This window comes from Mercenaria mercenaria, chromosome 16, assembly GCF_021730395.1.
Source record: "Mercenaria mercenaria strain notata chromosome 16, MADL_Memer_1, whole genome shotgun sequence".
Taxonomy (NCBI): Eukaryota; Metazoa; Mollusca; class Bivalvia; order Venerida; family Veneridae; genus Mercenaria; species Mercenaria mercenaria.
Window position 1 is genome coordinate 27,536,149 of NC_069376.1, and position 7,902 is coordinate 27,544,050.

Below are 7,902 nucleotides of genomic sequence, written 5' to 3' on the forward strand. Positions count from 1 at the left end.
GACTTTTCATGAGATTTAATGAAATGTACAACACCTCCCCCAGTGCCCTCTACCACCTAGCGGAATTTTATTCTAGTAAAATCTACTCAATTACACCAAAGGACCAGAAAATATAACAACACTGAGTTAATTACGTGGTGACTTTTTACAGGCGCAACACGGCACTGAAAGACTGCTGTTGCGATAGTTAGTAAAATTTGTAAAATGATCCTTTTGAAAGATTGGACGCAACTAGTAACATTACAGCAGACCCAGCTTGAATGAGTCTGTTCATTAGAAGTAATGAAAAGTGTAACACCTCTAAAGCCCTCAAAACACGAAAAGAATCATATGTTGTCTCAAAATATATATCTAGGTAATACAAAAACTTCTCACTTGAAGAATATGAGCCGTGTCATGAGAAAACCAACATAGTGGGTATGCGACCAGCATGGATCCAGACCAGCCTGCGCATCCGCGCAGTCTGGTCAGGCTCCATGCTGTTCGCTTTTAAAGCCTATTGGAATTGGAGAAACTATTAGCGAACAGCATGGATCCTGACCAGACTGCGCGGATGCGCAGGCTGGTCTGGATCCATGCTGGTCGCATACCCACTATGTTGGTTTTCCCATGGCACGGCTCAATTATGTTTTCTACACGATTAATATGAAATTAGAAACGCATTAGAGAAAGTAGTGTATGTGGTCTGACTTAAAATACTTGAGAAGTGTTTTAGTGGTATGAGATAACTTTTTAAGTGGTATTTCAATGCACATCTTGAACAACTTCATTTTCCATATATGGACATTCCAATGTCCATCATCTTAATATAAACACTTGAACCTTTAAATAGCAGGAGCCGGCTGTTTGCAAATTTCATAGTACTAGTATTATAGCGGAATTAATGAAGAAAACATTATTGCAAACATAATACAGAGAGCTTCTAAGTGATAAAAATATTCAGGTGATTAAAACATAATGTTTAGATAAGATACTTCTTGTAATTGGATTTCAGTTTTGAACAAATCTGTTCTGATGCATGTTACTGATAATTCAAACATTTTTGTTCGTTTTCTGTTAACGCTATTACTAGAATACATTAAACTCGAATCAATTTTCAGACTTAATGTTAATTTATTAGTTATAATTTTGTGCATTAAAATATTTTTCAGACCAAAATGTGTTCCATCAAGGTAATGCTTCTGTTTGGACTGGTTATACTGGCGGCTCTTATGGAGAATGGACAATGTCGGAGACGCCAACTGCTGTGCAGAATGAACAGACGGCGGCTTGGTACATGCACCGATATTGTAACGAGAACAGGTGGTCGTTCTCCAACGGCTGGACGGTGTGCCCAAAGTGGTGGAGTATGTACGATACTCCAATCAGGAAGAAGAAATAGATGTGATTGTGTCTCACCACGTATACAGCTATAGACTTCGTGTGCATCTTTATATTCAGTTTGATTCATGTTTTATATATCGGAGTAAAGGTCATAAAACAATTACGCTTTTCTTCTTGTCAACAATATGCCAGTCTTCAAGATGGAACTTTTTAACATGGCAACGTATAATTGTTTTGGATCTTTTTTGATAGTTCATCACAAATATATGGCTAAATGCAGCAGCATTTTCAAGTAACGTATGCATTTTGTGAAAACAATACTTTTATAAATCATGTAGTCTTTTAATTTCACAACATAATTTTTTTTTTCAGTTTTGTGAAAGGTATAAGAGTAACGCTGTACAATAGGGGGATCAATAATCTAGATATTGCACTGTCATTGTAAGTGAGAGAGCTCTACATAAAACTGGACCATTCATCCCAATAATAACATGTTCTAAAATCTTAAATCTTTCCTAACTTATTTTTTTACTCAACCAATTGTACTAACATTGTGAACTAAACATACCCCAAGTCAACATGTGTAACAGAAGATAAAACTAAAAAAGATGAAAACACGTTTTTGAAAAGGGACACAATTCCCATTTTCATAACTTTGAATTGATTATGTGCATGAACATTGTAACATATGTATGTATTATATTATATACGGTAATAACTTTATTAAACAGAGGAAGAACAATTCTGTCGTGTTCAGTGTTTTAGTGTTTTAACGGTTTTGAACAAGTCTGACCTGGACAGTTAACTGAACTCACTGTTTAATTTGGTTTTATTAGTGAAACTGTATTGAATATGTACAATAAATTGCTGCCAACAACTGCTGACAAAAGCAAAGCCTTGTAGGTGTCATCTGGTTTTCGTTCTAGTCTGTCATTATTTTCTTTATTCATTGTTGTATAAATATTCATTTATGGTCTGAATAAATAAACAATTTAACAGTCGGTGCATTACTCATACAGAAAGTAAAAACTACAATCTTTGAAATACACATGTTCGTTTTAAAAATTTTACTAGATAAAATGCAGGTACGCCCCTATGTCAGATTAATTATGCTTTAATTATTTTTGAAAAAGAAACCGGTTTGTTTCCTCGAATGTTTTCATAATTTAGCTAACATAGATGCGTGAGAAAAATTATGAGACATTTACCTATTTAGTAAAATTTTGAAACGGATTTGTGGTTTACAATGTGCTCCTGTGGTTACTGTTGCATATGTATGGGATATACCTGGCGTGTTACACTGTCTGTTATTATTAGATTATGATAGAGAAGAGTGGTGTTTGGTGCCAGAACTAATTTAAACTTCATAGTGGTGATTTTTGCCACGGACCCTTCTAAGACGGTGCACCGCTGTGTTTCTTCTTCGTGTTTTATAATATCTGTGTGTTTGTTTCTTCTATGTTTTTATTATTGTATTCATTGGTTATGTATATCTGAGCGCATGAGCGCCGTGGGAATGCACTTGTATACATTATCACGTGCCCTTGTGCTCTATTGACGGTTGCGTTCTACAAATGTGGCATTTCCTGTTGCACTTCTGTCTTTGTAGTTTGGTGTATAGCTAGCTTATGTACAAACCTACTGGGAGATTGCATTTTGCAAAGCTGGGATGAAGGTCAAGGTTGTTGTTGATTTAGAAAAATCATATCTACACTAAGACAATAACTGTCGTTAGGACAAAATGTAATGAAACTTGGTATGTAAGTACCTTATGAGGAGGGAAAGTCTGGGATTCAATTTTAGGTAGATTGAGTAAAAGTTACAAGAGATAAAATAGATTTAGTTCAGACTCATAAATTGCCACCAAACTCATTTATAAGCTTGTTTTGAACTTTAATGTAGACCTAGATTTGGTTGCTGTTACTACAAGTAGAAGACGTCTTTAGAAATAGGATATTGCAATGAAACTTGTTTAGACAGGTAGCTTAAGAGGCACAAAAGGTAAGTATTGCACGTCGGATCGATTGGATTAAGGTCAACGTCTGAGAAAACTGTTTCCGGCTAATGACTTAAGTTCAAATAATCTATTTGGACCAAACTTGTATTATTATATCTAGAGTCATTGGGTTCAGTGGTGTCGCTGTTACTAAAAAGCAGAAAAATAGAATCCAGTCGGTCATTAAGAAGAGCTGTCACTGTAAATTGACATATGCGCCCCCCGATGTGTATCGGAATAAGCGTATCACCACCTACAAGTACCTACATTCCAGTATATATATTTAAATCAAGATGGTTATCATGACCCCAAGGCGCCAATTTCATTTTTAGTTCACCAGAGCACAAAGCGCACAAGGTGAGCTATTGTGACCGGTCATTGTCCGGCGTCCGTCGTCGTGCGTCGTGCGTCAACATTTGCGTTGTGAACACTCTAGAGACCAAATTTTTGACCCAATCTTTATGAAACTTCGTCAGAATGTTTGTCTTGTTGATCTCTAGGTCAAATTTGAGACTGGGTCATGTGAGGTCAAAAACTAGGTCAGTAGGTCAGATCAAAGGAAAAGCTTGTGAATACTCCAGAGACCACATTTGTGACCCAATCTTTATGAAACTTGGTCAGAATGTTAGTATTGATGATCTCTAGAATAAGTTCGAAATTGGGTTATGTGGAGTTAAAAACTAGGTCAGTAGGTCAGATGTAAGGAAAAGCTTGTGAACACTCTAGAGACCACATTTGTGACTTAATCTTTATGAAACTTGGTCAAAATGTTTGCCTGGATGATTTCTAAATCAAGTTTGAAACTGGGTCATGTAGGTTTAAAAACTAGGTCAGTAGGTCAGATCAATGGAAAAGCTTGTGAAAACACTAGAGACCACATTTTTGACCCAATCTTTATGAAACTTGGTCAGAACATTAGTCTTGATGATCTCTATGTCATCTTTGAAACTTGATTATGTGGGGTCAAAAACGAGTTCAGTAGATCAGATGAAAGGAAAAGCTTGTGAACACTCTAGAGACCACATTTGTGACCTAATCTCTATGAAACTTGGTCAGAATGTTAGTCTTGATAATTTCTAGGTCAAGTTTGAAACAGGGTTATGTTGGATCAAAACCGAGGTCAGTAGGTCAGATCAAAGGAAAAGCTTGTGAACACTCTTGAGGCCGCATTTGTGACCCAAGCTTTATGAAACTTGGTCAGAATGTTAGTCTTGATAATTTCTAGGTCGAGTTTGGAACTAGGTCATGTGAGATCAAAAACTAGGTCAGTAGGTCAGATCAGTGGAAAAGCTTGTGAACACTCTAGAGACTACATTTTTGACCTAATCTTTATGAAACTTAGTCAGAACTTTAATCTTGATGATCTCTAGGTCAAGTTCGAAACTGGGTCATGTGGGATTAAAAACTAGGTCAGTAGGTCAGATGAAAGGAAAAACTTGTGAACAAACTAGAGACTTTATTTGTGATCAAATCTTTATGAAACTTTGTCAGAGCATTTGTCTTGATGACCATTAGGTCAAGTTCAAAACTGGGTTATGCGGGGTCAAAAACTAGGTCAGTACATCAGATCAAAGAAATAGCTTGTGAGCACTCTAGAGACCACATTTGTGACCCAATCTTTATGAAACTTGATTAGTATGTTAGTATTGATGATCTCTAGGTCAGATTTGAATCTGGGTCATGTTGGGTCAAAAACTAGGTCAGTAGGTCAGATCAGTGGAAAATCTTGTTAACACTCTAGAGGCCACAGTTGTGACCCAATATTTATGAAACATTCAGAAAGTTTTGCTTGATGATTTCTAGGTCAAGTTTCAATCTGGGCCATGTGGGGTCAAAAACTAGGTCAAATCAGAGGAAAAGCTTGTGAACACTTTAGAGGCCACATTTGTGACTCAATCTTTATGAAACTTGGTCAGAATGTTTGTCTTAATCATTTCTAGGTCAAGTATGAATCTGGGTCATGTGGGGTCAAAAACTAGGTCACTAGGTCAGATCAAAGGAAATTATTTTCAACACTCCAGATACCATAATTTAAGTTTGAAACTCATGGGAATTAGTCAGAATGTTTGTTTTGATAATTTATAGGTCAAGTTCGAATCTGGGTTATGTGGGGTCAAAAACTAGGTCACCAGTCAAATTAAAGAAAAAGCTTGTGAACACTCTAGAGGCCACAGTTGTACATTATACTAGACATTTGAGCCGCGCCATGAGAAAACCAACATACTAGTAGTGCATTTGCGACAAGCATGGATCCAGGCCAGCTTGTGCATCCGCATTCTGGACAGAACTAAAACAGCTTTTAAGTATCAGGGAATTTGATCTTCATTCCAAATATCACAAATATATTAAAACCCTAATATTCTTTTGTTAGCTACCTACATAACAAGTAGTTATCGCAATGTCACATTCCTTTCTAGAAGTATTGAACATTAATCATTTTTCTATTTTAACAACAACGACCTTGACCCCAGAAGCCAAAATAAAAACCTTAACGTGATAAAATATTATATCGTCTTGTTATGGTGAAAGTTTATACTAAATTATTTGAATATCCTTCTATGTATATAAAAGTTATAGACCAGAAAAGGAAAATGACACTTGAAAGATCGTCTAATTTTGGTGAATATTTGTTCTCAGTTATCTAACTATCCATGTATAACAATACAAAAGTAATAGACCGAACAAGAAAAAAAAGTAAAACCTTTGACCTCTAAGTGTGACATTCACCTTTGTGCTAGAGGTCTAGGACTTATAACGATTCATCAAGTTATAATGAATATTTGTGTCAAGTTATATAAATATTCATCCATTCGTTCAGAAGTTATACATGTAAAATCATTGACCTCTTAGGGTGGCTGGGGTATAAGACTTGCACATTGTCTAGTTATGGTGACTGTTTGTTCTTAGCTACATGAATACGCATCCCACATATAAAAGTTATAGAGCGGACACGTCTACGGCATAAAATACAACAGAGCGGGCAGGAAAATGACTGTAAATCTTTTACCTCTAAATGTGACTTTGACCTTTGACCTAGGGGTCTGAATTGTTCACGTGACACGTCGTCTTATTATAGCCGTTAACAGTTCCAAGTTATTCCAAAGTCAAGCAATGCAGAGCAAAGTTATTGGCCGGACACGACTTGGTGCACACACTAACATACACATGCACGAACACACGGACGCATGCACACATACACGGACAGGGCTAATACAACAGATTGTGCCCCCATCCTATTTTAATGACATGGGCATAACAAATAAATAATTCTCCATCAAGTAAGGTACCCCCGACCATCGGATCTTTCATAATACATGTACGTGGAAAATTATAAATTTTGAATTATGCTCAAAATAAAAAAGTACAAGAAAAGACGAAAAAGAAAATAATAACAGAAAAATAGCTTAGTTAGAGTTATGGGTATTGCGCATTGTACTTCTCGTTGCATTATACATATTGATCTAGACAAGCAAAGTAAAAGGGAACACGGAATAACTAAAATATTGATGTACTTGCGCACTAGGCTCCTCCTCATCATAGGCTCCTTCTCATCACAGTATATCTATAACCCATTGATATCATTCCATTGCATAGTTTTAAAGTTACACTCCGGTCAAGGAAGCTTGGGAGGGAGAGATGGACGGGCCAACAGACAGACGGATCAACGTACACGTTGTCGATTACTATATGTGGACCTTCGGGGCCTAAAAAGGTAATTTTCGCCATTTTCCCGAATCATCTGTTTAAGCATGTACCTGAGCATACAACGAATGTAGAGTACGTTGTACTTTCAACTGATACATCAAGTTCTTTTTAACCGATCTCGAGACTGCTGACGCTTCCGGACCAATGGCTACTTTCTTTTTAAACGTATATTTTCATTTGAATGGAGACATGGTCTTTTGGCAGAGTTTTGTTTATTCTTTATCAACGTATGAATTTTAAACACAACGGGACTGTAGTAAAACACGACAAAAAGAACATGTTCGTGTTAACATTAGGAAAAGAAAAACAAATTGAAAAAGATAAAAGATTCCGCAACCCGGAAGTGTTAACAGTGTGACGGTCGGATGAATAGAACTTGATTTATAAATGCCCTTTATACGCTTTATGTAGGGCTGCATGTGCCAGCATTGAAAGTGTATTGCGAAATATTTCAGTTAAATACTGTAGCTTGGATAATTTTCGCGCAGGCTTTTTCTAGCGATTTCATGGTTAGAAGCTTGTTCGCGGTGTTAAGAATTCGCAAAACGTCAGTGTTTTGCTAAAGAACATGATGCAGATTGATATTCACAAATATTTTTAATTCAGGGATATTTTGAATTCGCGAGTGGCATTATTCACGAATATTTTGAATTCGCGTGTGGCATTATTCACAAATATCAGCGAATATTATCCAATCTAAAGTACAATTTTACTCTTCTACCGCCCGCTTAGCTCAATAGGGAGAGCGAAGTTCTACGGATCGCAGGGTTGTGAGTTCGATTCCCGGGCGAGGCGTATGTTCGCCGTGATGATTTTATAAAAGACAGTGTGTCTTATATCATTCGTCCTGCACCTCTGATTCATGTGGAGAAGATAGC

General features: G+C 36.7%; 1 long non-coding RNA gene across 1 annotated transcript; it reads left to right on the forward strand.

Annotated features, from left to right (window-relative positions):
* Positions 1 to 534: 534 nt before the first annotated feature.
* Positions 535 to 2,068, forward strand: LOC128549553 (uncharacterized). Its single transcript, XR_008367789.1, has 2 exons — positions 535 to 943; positions 1,152 to 2,068. It is a non-coding gene; the product is annotated as an uncharacterized LOC128549553 (long non-coding RNA).
* Positions 2,069 to 7,902: the final 5,834 nt, after the last annotated feature.